The sequence below is a fragment of the Bos mutus genome, chromosome 22 (assembly GCF_027580195.1).
Source record: "Bos mutus isolate GX-2022 chromosome 22, NWIPB_WYAK_1.1, whole genome shotgun sequence".
Lineage (NCBI taxonomy): Eukaryota > Metazoa > Chordata > Mammalia > Artiodactyla > Bovidae > Bos > Bos mutus.
In genome coordinates, this window is record NC_091638.1 from 41,067,588 (window position 1) to 41,084,640 (window position 17,053).

Sequence of the window (17,053 nt, forward strand, 5' to 3'; positions counted from 1 at the left end):
CTAGCTCTTCTAGCCACTGGGTTTTGTTTTTTAATGAAGAAATAGAACACAATAGTGGAGAGTAGGCAAGATGTAAATGAACACACTATGAATCCTCACCAATGGGAGAATCATGAGCTTTCTGTCTTGAGAGAGAAAGGTCAGAATCCAGGTGATGAGAGTTCTCTGACTCCGCCCCCTCATCAGCCTTTATTGGAGGCAACTGCCCTTCCCTTCTTTTCCTTTTTGGAACAGCCTCAGGGAGAGCAGAGTGGGTGCCCTGTCTCCTGTTTCCTGTAGCTGCTCTGGAACCTGCAGGTCAGGCCTGGGCACATGCAGATTCCTAGGGAACAAGAGTTGGCACTAGAAGCGGTTGGGAGGCGTACAAGTCTTTTAGGCAGAGTTTTGCGCTGCTGGGGCCTCTCCTTCCTGTTCTCCTTGTGGATGCTTAGTTTGGGGATCTGATGTGGGGAGAAAAAGTGCAGGAGGTGGGGCTGCAATATGGTGGAACATTTGTGAGCAAATATCTGCTCTTCTGCAGAAATTCAGATCCACGGTGAGGCTGGGAAGGGACTTCTACAGGGGAAGAAAGTTTCTGAGGGAAATGGTCATAATTCCAGGGCAGTGTGCCTTGGTAGTCTCATGATTTGGGTCCAACCTCTGCACCTGGGTGAGGGACTTAACCTTCCGAAGTCTGCCTTTTCTGGCACAAAGTCAGGCGTTTTGGGGGAAGAGATTGTGCTCTGACCCTGGAGAGACGCTAGTGCAGCTCCAGGGCCTGTCACCTAGCTTTGCGTGTGTGCATGCTCAGTCATGTCTGACTCTCTGCAATCCCATGGACTGTAGCCCTTCAGGCTCCTTTTTTTTTTTTTTTGGTACTACTTTGAAATTGGAGATTTTGCATTTAATTTCTGTCCAAATACTACTAATTGTTAACTTAGTCAGTTGGCTATTGATGGGTTATCTTGTAATATTGATTTCAAATGATCATTATTGTGAATTCAGACTCTAAACCCAGAGAGGTACCTGCAAGCTCTTTATAATCCAAATTTTCTAATGTGAGTTCAGAAAAATACTAGTCACTTGACACAGTCTATCCCTGAAAAATTCCGTGCTTGGGGGAAATGCTGTAGATTATAGTGCCCTCCTGGAAGCAACATTAAACTAGATAACTTCTGCCAATTCTTAAAAGGAAGGAACCTGTGTAGTTGAATTATTCAACTTTTTGCAAATCTGTTTGAACATGGAACATTTTCTTCATGTAATGCCTGTTAAATCTTCCAGAACAAACTTGGGGAAACACTATCTTGTTCCAAGCCTTCATTTCAGAAATGAAAAGCAAAGGCCAGAGAGATGATTTTCCCAAGTTTGCTATATGATGAGGCCTCAATTCTCTGCCTGTGCTCCAAATCAAACATTATTATCTTGTACCTGAAGGAAGAAGCTAATGAAAGGAATTTTTCCTCTCATGGACTTTACTTAATAGCTTTTGTTAACTTGTTTTCTGATCTCTTCTGCATTTTGGTTTTCAAAGAACAGTCTTTCCAGAGAGGGTACTTAATAGTATTGCATATTGTGTAACTACGTAAGCTCTATTGTAATTATAATTTTATTTCTTTTAAATCCACAAGCTTTCTCTATTCCCTCTAAAGCGTGCCTGCCTTTTATTCCCACCCCCATGGCTTCACACTGGCAGAAATGTCGCTGTCTTTTGTTCTTCCTCTTGAACAGAACCCCAGGTAACCAATCTGAGGACCTGCTCTTTGCTCCCAGAAAATATGCAAGTTTCTATGCACTGTAAGATTTTCTCAAATTCTCAGGTGAAAAATGCCTGCACAATCTACTACCGTAAAAGGAAATTAATTTATATTCATTAATCTTTTTCCCGTGGATGACAATTTTTGTTTCTTGACCTCCGTGTTGGTAACACATTATTCAGTATTCTTAGTAATAGACTTGTGGCTGTGCCACTCGTTCACTCCAGCTATTAAGTACCCTAACCAAGGTTCTCAGGATGTGCCTTAAAGAGTGAAATTGAAGGTCTTGTTCGCCAGTCTCCTGTGAGCTACAAAGGCTACTAAGTGTTCCAAGAAGTTTGGAACCAGTGTTCCCTTCATCCCATGGTTGTCAGTATTTGATGTGAGTCCAGTATGGTTCAATCACACAAACATTGGTCTGTTCAGTGTCAAAACGTGCTGTGTTCTGCAGATTTTTTTTTTTTTTAATGTATTTGGCATTGTTGCTGCCCACAAAGAGTTCACCTTCTAGTGAAAAAGACCCGGTTCTAAATGAACATGACACGAGGTGTTAAGTGCTGCATTATGTGGTGTTCAGAAGGGTAAGACACAAAAAGAAGTAAATTCTTTATGAAGCACTTTGACGTCCTTAAATTCTTCTTAGAGCAGTAGCATCTGAGACAGCCAAGAAGCTTGGTAATTCCTTGAAGTTGGTAGATAAGTTGTGGGCTTCCATGCCCTCCTGGTCCATGTCCCACTTCCAAAATTGTTGTTCCCATTTCGATACTGTCTCAGAATATGCCGTACGTGGAAAATACATTATTGTCAAATATTGCACATACAAATTCACCATTTCAATCCAAATTGATCAAGTTTCTATCAGCTTGATCTTGGGTGGCCTCAGCCTTCAGCGACTTGAAGCAGGACTTTGGTTCCCGGCCAGAGATTGAGGTCAGGCCGCAGGGATGAGAGCACCGATCCTTAGCCAATAGACCAGTGGTCAGCGACAAGAGCCCCAGCTCTTCTCCTTTGCAGAGAAGCATTCCCACGAAGATGGAAAGTAGTGAAACAAGTTAAGTGTTAAAAATGTACGTTTATGTGTGGATAGACACAGAGAGAGTCCTACCCTCTTGGTAGTTTGAATCACTTTTATGGGGCATTCCTCTGTGTTTCCTTTGACTGATCATCTTAATTTGCCTGGTTCTGAGTCTGTATTTGGTAACCCTCAGGGTCCTCCACATGGGTATGCACATCTTTTAGCCAAGATGGAATACAGCAATGAGGCCTGTGGGTAGTTGCATCACTTACTGTGAGGTGATGCCCCCTCTCCTTGGACCTCTGAGGAGCCTTTCGGCACATGTGTAGTCAGGGAGGCCTCCTTAACTTTGAGAATGAGGAATGTGTGTTCTGTTACCTCTTATCTGGGCAGGGCCCAGCCTCCTCCATCATCGTGCTTTTATGGAGTTTCTGTCCACAAGGGAGAAACTGTTCAGCCGGGGGCCCATCTGTCTCCTGCCTCAAACTTAAGACAAAACACACAACCCAGAAGTTGAGAGCTGCATTTTATTCTGTGTACAAAGCTGAGGACTTAACCCTGGGACACAGCATTTCAGGTAACTCTGAGAGACTGCTCTGAAGAGACAGGTGGGGACCTAGGATATATATAGTTTTTGCAACAAAGACCAGGTACTCAGACCATCAAGAGATGACTGTTAAATAAGAAAAACCAAGTATCTCAAGTTAAGCAATTTAGAGTTTTCCTATGTGTGGGAAGATGCAAAGTCTGGGCTCATTGAAATCAGGCCTTTGATATGTATGCCAGTTCTCTGGGGCCAGTATCTTGTGCTTCTCATCCTGAGCCACCTCAGGGTGCACTGTTGGGGTGGCTGCAGAGGCTGACTGCTAGACTGATGGGGCGGGGACATCCTGCCTCCATCCTGAGCTCCCTCAGCGCTCACCATCCGGTGGCTATAAAGTGATGGCTGCAACACCCTTTATTTACTGATAAGGCAGGCATGTAATATTTTCCATTCACATTCCAGTGTAACTCTGAGCATCCTTCCCTTTACCTGCTTTCTCAGTATGGCTGTTCCTTCCACCTCCTTAGCCCTTGTTATTGGAGAAGGCAATGGCACCCCACTCCAGTACTCTTGCCTGGAAAATCCCATGGATGGAGGAGCCTGGTAGGCTGCAGTCCATGGGGTCGCTAACAGTCGGACACGACTGAGCAACTTCACTTTGACTTTTCACTTTCATGCATGGGAGGAGGAAATGGCAACCCGCTCCAGTATTCTTGCCTGGAGAATCCCATGGACGAGGAGCCTGGTGGGCTGCCGTCTATGTGGTCGCACAGAGTCAGACACGACTGAAGCGACTTAGCAGCAGCAGCAGCAGCCCTTGTTATAGGTCAGCTTCTGTGCTGAGCAGCTCCCACTTCTTGATATGTAATCCTGACCACGATCCCATGAAACATTACTTCCCAAACTTGTCTGCACATTGGAATTCTCTGGGGGGCATCCCAAACTATTGATGCCTCTGTCCCAGCACTAAAGGCTGTGATTTAATTGAGGAGCATAACCTGGGCTTTGGGGTTTTTAGAAGATCCCCAGATGGTGACGAATATGGTTTAAAATTGATTATGGTGATGGTTGTTCAACTCTATGAATAGATTAAAAACCATTAAACTGGACACTTTGAATGAATCCTATGGTAAGTAAAATTATATCCCAATATAGCTCTTCTATTGTCAAAATCCTCGGTGATTAATTTGTACAGAACTGCTATAAAGTAAGTGGAGAAACTGAGACTTGGAGCTTAGTGACATACTCAATCTCTCATAGCTAGCCTGGGATGACTCAGAATCAAGGCAGTCTGCCCCCAGAGTTTGTTCTTATTAATTACTTCATCCTGTTGCCTACAAGGGCTTCCCAGGTGGTGCTAGTAGAAACCCACTTGCCAATGCATGGCACATAAGAGATGTGGGTTCGGTCCCCAGGTTGGGAAGATCTCCTGGAGGAGGAAATGGTAGTCTTCAAACATGGAGATGGTTCTGCTATCCCATGACTCCACAGCATATGCTTGGAGAAGTAGTGATGGATTTGCTCCCATCTATCCACGCGCCTTGACATGTCATGTTATATAACCAATGAATCTAATTTGCAAAATCATTGGCTTTAGGACAAGATAAAGGAATTAGCCTCCTTGGGAATAAAATCCTCAGGCTCTTTATCACAGTACTGAAACGGGCTGAGCCAGTCATCTTTGGTAGCCAGGAGGCATTCTCAGAAGCACACTGAAAGAGGGACATGCAGGTATCAAAGTTAGAAATTCAAAACCAACTGTTCCACATCCTGGAACCCGAAAATAGAATTCTATTTAAAAGATACTGCCTGGAATGTTAACCTTTGTCAACCCTCTACTGAATTTGGATATAAAAACACACACAAAGATAGTTCAACTATAATGGGAGAATGTTTGGGTTTTGGCTGCAGGTCAGGAAAAAGGCACATCTGATTGGAAGGCCTACTTTGACCAGTCTCAGGAAAACACAAAGGGAAATGATGAGCCTCTTCATAATAAATTGTCATGAAAGTGTTTTCTGGAAGGAAAGCTGAAGGTGTAAGTCCCCAGAGCAGCACGGCGACCTTCCTGAGAGGAATGCTTTGTCTCTTCAGATGCTCATGGCTGACCTCTTGGTGGCCGCTGCTGCTCTACCTATGTGCTCCCCTTTCTGAATAAAGATAGAGTTCAAAAAGATGAGCTCAGCTCAGAGCTGAAAGGGAAGCCAGTAAAACTGGCCTTTCTAGAGGCTTAAAGGTTGAGCTCCAGAGAGGAGCTTAGCTAGCTTTGCTTTAGTAGTTGGATACTCAGTATCTTCTCAAGTGTTGGCTGTTGGTATGCAGCAATTTGTAATCTGTTTCTCATTGCCAAGTATCAGCTGGGAGACTGAATTATCTTAAATATTTAAGATTGAAAAAAAAACTGGCTTCGTCTGTAGTTGCCTGAAGTATTTGCTTGCATTAGTGTTTGTTCTGTTTTTAAATTAATATTCATTTCTCTTTTTTAAGTCAATGAAATCCATTGTAATAATATTTTTCGAGGGAGGAGGAGTGCCTGTTAGAATCCAGGAGTGAGGAATAAAGTAGAAACTGGGCCTTCTGGCGGGGCTTCCCTGGCGGCTCAGGGGAAAAGAACCCGCCTGCCAATGTAGGAGACAGAAGAGATGAAGGTTCCATTCCTGGGTCGGGAAGTTCCCCTGAGAAGGAAATGGCAACCCACTGCAGTATTCTTGCCTGCAAAATCCCATGAACAGAGGAACCTGGTAGGCTACAATCCGTGGAGTCACAAAAGAGCCTGACACTTAGTGATGAAACAACAACAGGCATTCTGGCATTCTCTAGCAAATGGAAAGATTGTATTGCTTATGAATCCTTATATGATGTATAAGGGATCAGCTCTGCTGATTGTTACTGATCATCAGGCTGATGTGTCCCTTCGGGGGTGGGGCTCAGGTAGCCGGGCTGGTGTGTCCACCTGGATGCACTCCCGTCACATCTCCATCCACCAGTAAATACATTCAGCTCTTTTTCCAAAATATGTCCAAAATGTGACCACTTCTTACTCTCTCACTGCTGCCTCACTAGTTCAAGCCCCTGACTTAATTATGCAGCCTTTTCTAAGCTTGTCCAGCCATAGACCATTCTCCACACAGCCCCCGAGCACTCTTTAAAATCTAAATGGTTTTAGGAATGGCTGATAGAGACCAGGCTTGGTGGACACGGCATCAGATCTTAGGCAAGGGACTAGCTTAGCAATTCTCAATGTTAATACATATATAAACTGTCTATCAAGTTCAGTGAATATCCTGATCCAGTGGGTCAGAAGTGGAGCTGAAAATGTGTATTCCCAACAAGCTCCCAGGTAATGCTGACACTGTTCCTCTCCAGACCACATCTTGAATATTAAGATGTGATACTAAACTCCCCACTTAGGCTAACTAACTTACCTTGTGAAATGTTCAGTGCCAGTCTCCTCCTGAAACCTGGGGGTAGGGAAAAGCAGCCTATCCTTACTAGCAGCCTGCCTGGATGACTGGCCTCTTAACTTGTCCATCTCAAGTGAGACTTTCCTTCTCCAGTGGGTCAGAGGGATTCCACCTGATCATCAGATCTTGGAATCAGTGATCCTACTGCCCATCTCTCTCAGCTCCATTATCCCATTTCATTATTTTTTTCCATCTCTCACAATGATCTGAAAATCTAATTTTACTTACTGTCTTTTCCCTGGTTAGAGAAGAGAGTTTATCTCGTCTTGTTCAAAACTGTATCTCCATAACCGTAAAAGGCGGTGTTTACTGTAGTTACTGAATAAAATAATACGGAGTAGTGAATTTGAGACAGACTGACTCTAAGGTTCCCTGATGATGGAGCCCTTTCTTTCTTGTTTATCATTGTTTCTCCAACACCTAACACAGAACGTGGCACGCGGTAGGCGTTGAGTAAGTGAATGAGAACTCAGGTTAAACATAGGGAAAGAGTATTGTAAAGTAATAGTTAATGGATCAAGTCAGCAGACACGTGTTAGGGTACGGTCATCTCCATACTTCCTTAGTCTTTGTGTTGATATTAAGAATTGTGTCCAAGTAGTTGGTAACAGGACTGTTTTGAGGGGTATGGAGGCAATATATTATTGAGAGGCTTTTGAAGACTGTATCATTTGATCGGAAGCCATTCTCCACGGACACTTCTGAGCAGAGGCACACACATTCCTGAAAGAGAGTGAGCCATCAGTCCTCATCCTTTACCTGTCATTTTTTTTTTTTCTTTTTCTTTTCAGTGATGCCAGAACCACTGAGTTCAGTCACTGAGTTGCCTTTTCAAGTTACAGTGGATAATGGCCTTAAAACTTTTTTTCATCACTGTAAAAATTGGCCTGTTACTTTGTCCTTTCCCCAAATGGCTACTGTAGATTTTCTCATTTCAACATTCTTGACAGATGGTTTTTCTTTTTTTCATTTCATCAGCATCTGAGGCTAGCAAAAATGTCTCAAACATTCTTTGACTGTCTCTTACTCTGTCAATAAAGTTTTTGAGGGTTCCACTTCTATACCTCAACTGTAACTAGATTAAATGCAGAAGAGGGAAAGACCAATGGAACTAAAATTTGTTGAGTATGTCTTGTAGTCCTGGTGCTTTGTAAGAATAGTTAAATAGAAAGCCTGGCCTCGAAGATTGGCCTTGTTCTTTGTTTCCAGAATGGGATTGGTTTTCACATGGGTCCTGTTTTGTATATTTCTGATTGGTCATTTGAGGTCTAATTCCAACATCTGAGTCAATGTATAGGGCATTCTACTGTATTAGTGTTAGTCGCTCAGTTCTATGTTCGATTCTTTGCGACCCCACGGACTGTAGCCCACCCAGCTCCTCTGTCCATGGGGTTTTCCAGGCAAGAATACTGCAGTGGGTTGCCATTTCCTTCTCCAGGGGACTTTCTCACCCAGGGATCAAACCTGGGTCTCTCAGTTTGTGGACAGACTCTTTATAATCTGATCCACGAGGGATTTTATGGCCCCAGGTTGGCTCAAGAAAGTAACAGGAAGAAAGAAAAGAAAGGATACTGAAACATTAAAAAGTCTCATATCTTTGTTACTTGGGTAAAAGTTTCCCCCCTTCTCTCTCACTCCCCTCCCCATTTCCTATAATCTTCTATCCCAGGTAAAGAGAATAAGAATTCATCCTCACAACCCAAAATGGTGATAACTGTATTGGTTTGGTTTAAAAGAGTAGGGTCTCACCATATATATAAAGTAACTGTTATCTAGAGATAAAGATTTGAAAAGTGCAGTGACTGAATCCATTATTCAGCTGATGTTTATTGCCTATTCACTATTTGCTTAGCACTCTGCTGCCTGCTGTGCATATGGGAATGTTAGATGGAAATCTTCACTCATGCTATGAACAGATTTTTCTTTCTCATCTCTGGCTGCTTCCTTCCCTTCATTTCTTTCTTAGACACACACACACATGCACTGTTTTCATCAGGAAAAGTAGCAACTGCCCTGCCAGGTGGCAGCTTGGCATCTTCTGGGCTGTGGCCTCCGTGCTCGTAGGGAGAAGTTCATCAACTAACAGTGGACAAGGGACTCCAGCCTGTGCTCTTTCTCTTGGACTTGCCCGTAGCTGTGAAGGGCATACTGTCATTCTCCAGTTCAGTATGTGGCCTGCCTGATTCCTCCCAATTATCATTTTCAACCTTGGACTCAGGGGGCGGGCGGGGCTTGTGGACTGGGGTCTTGGGGTGGGGAAGCAGGAAGGCCCACTCAGTTTTTGGCTTGAACTAAGTTGTATACGGTTGACTTGAGAGAATTGAGAGACTACTAGGAGCTACCCAGCCATTCACAAAGCTGTTCTCGCTTCTCTGTGTGACTTCTGGGTCTGCTTGGGGACGGGGACTGATAGATAACCCTGACCTCAGACGTTCCCTATCCTCAAGGAGATCATTATCTAGTATGTGCGGTGGAAAATCAAATGCGTCACTATAGGATGAGTGCTTCTCCATGTGTTTCACGAATGGATTACGATCTCATCCTGCCACAGATGGCATCCTCGATAGCCATGTTAAAGGAAAGAAGTTGCCCTCAGTATCAGCTACAATTGTCTGTTCACTGTCTTGTTTGTATGCTTAAAAACCACAGTTTTCTCAGCAGAGCATACCATGCTCCAGTTTAATTTAGGCCTTACTTACTGTGATCTGAAACCTCTGGGAGCCGTCATCCCGAAACTTCTGTATTTAACTTCTCTGGACATAGGTGCTCTGGCCTGTCTCCAGCAGCCTGGCATGCCCAGACAAGTGAACTACTAACACAGGAAGATACCGCATTTTAGCAGCAGGCTCAGGCAGTTGAAGGAGGGTTTGGAAGAGCAAGCAGGTTTGTTGTAACACCGTTTGTAGAATGGCTCTGTAAACAAATGGTGTAAGTGCCGGTAGGAGAGACACACTTGTGCTCCTGTCCTGGAGCTGGGAGGTTAAAGAACCTCCCAGATAAACGTGTGTTTTTCATCCTCTCAGTGAGTCAATGGAGAAAGCGAGACTGATATTAGCGAGTGCTTGGAGAACAAAAGACGTCTTGTGGGGCAGTGGGGCAGTGTTTGAAGATCAGAACGTCTAAAGCCAGAGAAACTATATTAGCAACTTGAGTGGAAACATCAGTAGAGAAATAATAAAACCCTGTTAAACTGAAAACTTCTGGAAAAGCGCATTTAACAGAATTGAAGACGAGCAGGGTAATCTTAGCAGCTGCAACCTGAGAAGTCATCAGAGGCTTTAGTTGTAGCTGAGGGTGCTCCACAGCAAATGTGCTCTTCACTCCTCGGTGACAGTGACGTCTTTTATAATCTTTTCTCAGTGCACCCTCAAAACGGGTTAATGTTTTCTTGCTTTGTACAGAATTTCATAGAAATAAGTGCCCTTGGGAAATGTTACTTGTCTATTTCTTTTTCTCCCCCTTATATTAATTCCCTCTACAGTTGATAATTAATACTACTGTGGATTTACAGAATTTGCTAATTAGCAAGAAGCTTGACATTTACTAATATAAAACTATGAGTAAACCTACTAATTTAAAAATTAAATCACCATCAGAATGTTCCCATGGAAGCTGGAAGCCCCAAGAAAAATGTAATCTTTAGATATTTGTTAACAAGGTGATTAGTCAGAGGATTACCATAGGACATGTTATTTCAATGCTTGAAGTTTATTATTCATGTTCCTAATTCAAAGAGTTGAGATTCTGGGAGATGACATGGGTTATCACATCTTTACTTGAAATAGGGGGAACCATCTCAAAGGCTACCATGAGAGTTTTCCCTGGATCTCTAAAGCCTAGACCTGGCAAGAAGAGTAGGTTTTGCATGTCATGCTGCAATTATGGTTGATTGGCAACACCTATCTGAAAGGTTCTGTTAAGATGCTCTTCCCAGAGAACAAGTTATAGCTGGTCAGTGATGTCGGTCCCGGGTACCAGAGGAGAAAGCCACAGCGTGAGTGCCAGGTATGGGCCTTCCCGGAAACAGACCAGGGCAGGGAGCTTCCCAAGCAGCTTCTGCGCTTTTCACTGGGCATCAGAGCTCCTGAGAATCTGGGGTTAGCTGCTGAGATGCTCTTCCTGGACGTTGTGGCAGGAGGAGTAAATGATGCCGTGCTGGAACTCTGAAGAGCTTGCTGAGTGGAACTCTGACCTGAGCTATGAAAAGGCTTCCTGTGGCCATGTGTGTACAGGGAAGGAGGGCAGGGAGCTCACCAGGGTCTGAGTGAATGGCTCCGAGTTTGTTTCCTGAAAACAGAAAAGGGCTGGGGCAGGGCTTAGAGGGGACACCTCTCTCTGTCAGCAGGGGTTCCGCCAGTGGCGTCTGACAGCCTGCCCCTGGCACACAAAGGGGAGGGCAGCAAATGTAGGAGCTTGGTTGTGCCAACAAAGCTTCTGTCCCAGCAGGGCTCTTGAAGTAGGCATCATTTGAACAAAATCCTTTCAAACTGGGGTAAACCTTTTAAAGAGAATTGTTTTAAAGTCCACTTGTTTTTTAATTTTCAAAAAGCAATAGCCTTCTTCACACTGGTCATCAAACTCAGGTTCGCATATTTAGGTTAATAATCACTGGCATTTGAACTGTTATTTTGAAAGCAAGAGCCTTTAAGGCCACTGAGCTATAGAGATGCTCCTTTGGGAGTACACTCATCATCGGTTTTCTGAGGACGCAAAATCCATTCAGCTGTGTATATGCACTTCGTTAGTGATTGCTTGTCTGCCTTTTAATTACTGTGTTGTATGGCTCAGCCCAGTTAGCAATGAAAGATGCCATAAATCACCCCTAACAATGGTACAGGCCGGAAAGAAAGCTGCCCCTCACTCTTCCTGTGTCTCATGTAGTGGGTGAACCAAGGGAGCAGATATGGCAGAGCCATGCAGGATGTGGAAGAGCCTCACTGTGCCCTTGGCCTGTTCCTTTGGCCTGCAGAGAAATGGCATGACCATGCGGTGGGCTCTGAGTTCTCTCTTTCCACTTGCGGAAAACCAGATTGACTCATGTTTTCCCATGACTGACTTGTTCAGCCGTTAAATCATGTCTAACTCTCTTGCAACCCCATGGACTGTAGCCTGCCTGGCTTGTCTGTCCATGGGATTCTCCAGGCAAGAAAATTGGAGGAGGTTGCCATTTCCTTCTCCAGGGGATCTGCCCAACCCAGGGATTGAAGTTGCTTCTCCTGCGTTGGCAGGTGGATGGTTTACCACTGAGCCATCTGGGCTGACTATTGCAGGCAGCAACAATTGTGCATTTGAAAATTAATTCCTTTCCTGACAACACACTCTTTTCTGTGTTCTTTCTTTCACCTCCTTTTCTCAGCCACCTGGAAGAAGACATTTATATTAGAGAAAGTACAAGTGGTGTCGTGTGGGCAGAAGGTCCTAGCACTGATGGAGGTAAAGAGGAGGAGGATGTCAGATGCCCTGGGTGAAAATCATAGGTTCAGCTTTTACTTGCTGTGTGGCTTTTGGCAGGTGACTTCTACTCTCCGTGCTTTCCTCTTCCGTAAAACCAGGATAATGAAAATTCCTCCTTACAAGTCTATTAAGAAGATAAGTGAGATACTTACATAAAACATTTAGCATAGTGCCTGGTTTATAGCAAGGGCTGTGGGACTATTAGCTCATTATTCGTATGATTAACAAATGCCAATTTCATGTAAGTTACTACATAAGTCTTCTAACTATCTCTGCACAATGGTTATCTGTCTGAAGTGTGCTTGCTGACCTCATGTGTATAAATGGTGACCCTGAGTACTGTTCTCAGAAATGGCTTCTCTGAGCTTTATAAAGCCATGGAAAGAATGTTCTTATCCCTGTGCCACAGTCATTCCTAGACAGTGTTCAGCATGCTGTTCATGGTGGATGTGAGGAAGCAGCTACACAGGACACAGGTCGAGTGTTGCACCTGAATGAGGCCACTACTCCTCACCTCTGATCCTGGCCTGCATCACCTCTCCTCAAAGCTCCCCCATGCCCTCATCTTGCCCTGCCCTTCTCTGAGCAATGCTTGGGTAGCCAATTTGGTTAACTGAGATGAGCTTGGAGGTAATAGATGACTTTGATCAAGTCATTTCACTTCCGTGGGTTTTGTTTCCTCCATATCTACTGTATAGGCTCTTTAAATGAGTTCATGCAAGTCAAGAGCTAGTACAGGCCATGGCACACGAGAGGATTCAATCAATGCTCATTTTTGTCATTAGTGCAAGGCTCTTGCTACTGTTGACAGATGTGAAGTCCAGGAAGAAATGGATTTCAGGTCAGTCCAATTTTCCTCCATTAACTACAAAGATATCCTTGTCATAGTTTCAAGGGGGACTGGTTCGTTCTTCAAGCTGGATATTTCGGTCTCCTATGGATCTGGGCTTGTCTTTCCTGGGTGCTCTGTGCAGATGTTAAATTAACATTTATCCAGCACCTCTTATGTTCGAGGCAACATGCTGGACACTGTGGGAGATATCATGGAAGGTATGTATGTGTAGGGCCAGAGCACCTAGATAACTGTAAGAGCCTCGTTTTTCTTTGGAGGTCAGAAGGAAACCAGGAGAGGCAATAAGAAAATGACCAATTAGTCTTCCCTTTTGAGAACGCTCAGCTCCGGGAAGCTGTCACACAAGTGAGGAGGACAGGAAAGAATGAAACAGTGCAGCATTATTATAAGGGAGGTGATAGCCAGAATGTAAATGAGGACAACCACGGAGGAAAGCTGTTTTGAGTCGATGTGAATCATAAGACCAAAGTGACTGCATAATAGCCACCCTGCAAACTCCAGCTCTGCTGCAGAAGCTTGCCTGCAGATAGAAACATCCCACCTGGCCGGAACAGTGGAGCCATGTGATGGGATTCAGCTTTGGGTCTCAGTCTGTACGCTCATTAGTGTTGGATGATGCTCCCCAGTAGGCAGCCAGAGCCTCATTACTGTTCATAAGAGTAAGCTAATAATTAAGAATTCTGAGATTCCAAATGGTGACAAATGAAGAGGTAACGAGACGGATAGACATGGAGATCCCCTGACGAGTGCCGATCACGGTGAGAGGACGAGGAAAATGAAAAAGACACCGTTGTCACTCCTTGGGATTCTGAAAAGTACCTGTTGTCTGTGGCACGGGGAAATGGGAAAGCATTTATTAGGTACTGAAAAGTGAAACGTTGCAGATGGAACCCTGGATGAGGCTGTGCTGCAGAATTCGTGCTGAGGGAAGAAGGATCAAGATTGGACTGACTTCACATTCATGTTTTAGTCTTTGGTGATAGTGAAATATGCAGTAGTGGGGTTCATGAGTGAGACTTCCTCTTGATTGTCTGCTGCTGCTACAGGTCTGGTGAGGACCTAACTAGAGGCTGTATTTGACGGTTTGTGCTTTCGTTTAGCCAACATCTTCTGAGGACCTGGGAGAAGCCAGTGGATGGGTGGTCCAGAGTGGCCTTGGGTTGAGGGATGTGAACTTAGATCTTACCATGAATGAGCTTCCCATATGCTATTGAACAGGACTGAAGGAAGATCCTCATGCATTTTTGAACTTGTGCCTTTACCTGGATCAAACCACCTGTGGCAGACTGTTACTAGGTTTTATCCATCATGCAGTTATCTTCTGACTAGCACAATTAGAAATTCCTGAATATGGTAACACACTTAAAATAGAAGTATGTCCGTCTACAAATAGCTAGTGACACAGGAGCTATAATCGACACTGTAATTAGCCTTACTGTTCAAATTTTAGTGAAAACCTGTGCGTGACATTGCTTCATCACAAAAAACCAGGCACTTCACATTAGTTTAAAAAGTGGTGAAACCATCTTTCCTCTGTGAAGCGATGGTAATCATTGTTATGTATTCATGTCGGGAGCTTAATTTGTTCACTGTTAATGTTTAAAATGTAACACAATTTGGGTAATTTTGCTTTGGCATATTTTTTTTTTTTAACATACCAGAAACCTTCAAAATTTACGGTAAAGTAAAATTTTAAAAAGTAAAGGACCTTGGATGTCTCTTAACCTCTAGGCTTCCCTGGTGGCTCAGATAGTAAAGAATCTGCCTGCAGATCTTTGGTTTGATCCCTCAGTTGGGAAGATTCCCTGGAGAAGGGAATGACTACCTACTCCAGTATTCTTGCCTGGAGAATTCCATGGACAGAGGAGCCTGGAAGGCTACAGTCCATGGGGTCACAAAGAGTTGGACATGACTGATCAACTTGCACTTTAACCTCTGAGCAGCCTGTGCCCTGATGAGGGGATGCTAACATGCAATTCCTGCTTCTGGAAGATTAAGGTTGATAGATTTACCTTACTTCTGGCATCAGTTCTAAGTTGATCTTCCAACATGTATATCCATGGGGATGAAGTCTTAAGACTCTTTTATGATGACGTAAGGAATACTGTAGAACAGGAATGCAGTAGAAAATTTACTCCAGAAAGATAAAATGACACTAAGGTGGTTTTTCAACCTGTAATTCTCTTCCTGAAGTACTGTTTTTTTTTTTTTTTAATTTATTTGTTTCTTATTGAAGGATAATTGCTTTACAATATTGTGTTGGTTTCTGCCATACATCAGCATGGCTCGGTCATAGGTATACATATGTCCCTTCCCTCTTGAACCTCCCTCCCTCCTTCCACCCAACCCCACCCCTCTAGGTTGTCTCAGAGCACCAGTTTGAGCTCCCCAGAAGTATTGTTTTCAAATCATAACCTGTAAGTTCCCCTCTGCCATTGCAGTCCACTGAAGATATGGTTTCGGTGATTTCTACTGCTGAGAATGAATCTCAGCTTCCATCAGACTGAGAAGGCATGCCATATTTTGTCCTTCACTTGGGAAATCTTAGTTTTTAATTCAGGCTTCTCTCTTTGCCACCAGAGCTGGTTATCTACAAGGACAGGCTGTTGATTTTTAAATGGCTCCAGGCCTCGAGGCTGGTCTTTAAGACCGTCGCCACCTGTGTTTGCTTTGGCAGGATGCATTTTTAAAATGACGTGAATAATTTTAGATTTTGTACTTTTTTGTACTTATGGTATTGTGTTTAATACTCAAGGTCAAGTTGAAAAGTAAACATGTAGAAGTCATCCATTCATTACCTATGTATTTTTCTGCTTGATGAAGAGAGCTTTAGGAGCAAATATTTTTGCTGGTAGGCTGTTTTTGAAGGCCATGTCTCCAGTGGATCAGTGGGAGAAGGGGGTTGGCAATTCATATCACACAAGGATATTTGAAAAAAAAAATCTCTAAATATCTTCCCCAGCACATAATCATAGTAGAAATTAAAAATATGCATAAAAGGTAATAGAACTGATTCCAAACCCATTTTCTCAGCGGAAAAGCATTCTTAACTTCCAGACTTCCCGTAAGTACATGTATACACTCATGCAAATGACTTTAAAATAGTTTAATATGTGTGCTTGCTCTTCTTTGAAAATAAATGACATATTTGTATAGCATGAGTGCCAAGTTCTATTGTAATTATATAAATACAAAGTTATACATATAATTATATAAAAAAAGGTTCAGTCAGTTCAGTTCAGTCGCTCAGTCGTGTCCGACTCTTTGCGACCCCATGAATCACAGCACGCCAGGCCTCCCTGTCCACCACCAACTCCTGGAGTTCACTCAAACTCACATCAATTGAGTCGGTGATGCCATCCTGCCATCTCATCCTCTGTCGTCCCCTTCTCCTCCTGCCCCCAATCCCTCCCAGCATCAGAGTCTTTTCCAATGAGTCAACTCTTCGCATGAGGTGGCCAAAGTACTGGAGTTTCAGCTTTAGCATCATTCCTTCCAAAGAAATCCCAGGGCTGATCTCCTTCAGAATGGACTGGTTGGATCTCCTTGCAGTCCAAGGGACTCTCAAGAGTCTTCTCCAATACCACAGTTCAAAAGCATCAATTCTTTGGTGCTCAGCCTTCTTCACAGTCCAACTCTCACATCCATACATGACCACTGGAAAAACCATAGCCTTGACTAGACGAAACTTTGTTGGCAAAGTAATGTCTCTGCTTTGAATATGCTATCTAGGTTGGCCATAACTTTCCTTCCAAGGAGTAAGCGTCTTTTAATTTCATGGCTGCAGTCACCATCTACAGTGATTTTGGAGCCCCGAAAAATAAAGTCTGACACTGTTTCCCCATCTATTTCCCATGAAGTGATGGGACCGGATGCCATGATCTTTGTTTTCTGAATGTTGAGCTTTAAGCCAACTTTTTCACTCTCCTCTTTCACTTTCATCAAGAGGCTCTTTAGTTCTTCTTCACTTTCTGCCATAAGGGTGGT

The 17,053-nt window shown here is 43.6% G+C and overlaps 1 protein-coding gene across 1 annotated transcript in view; it reads left to right on the forward strand.

The window, feature by feature from the left end:
- The first annotated feature begins 204 nt into the window (after positions 1 to 204).
- FHIT (fragile histidine triad diadenosine triphosphatase) overlaps positions 205 to 17,053 on the forward strand; it is an 857,033-nt gene continuing 840,184 nt past the window's right edge. Inside the window, exon 1 of the mRNA XM_070359638.1 lies at positions 205 to 297. The gene's annotated coding sequence lies outside the window, so the exon portion shown is untranslated. The remainder of the gene's footprint in view (positions 298 to 17,053) is intronic.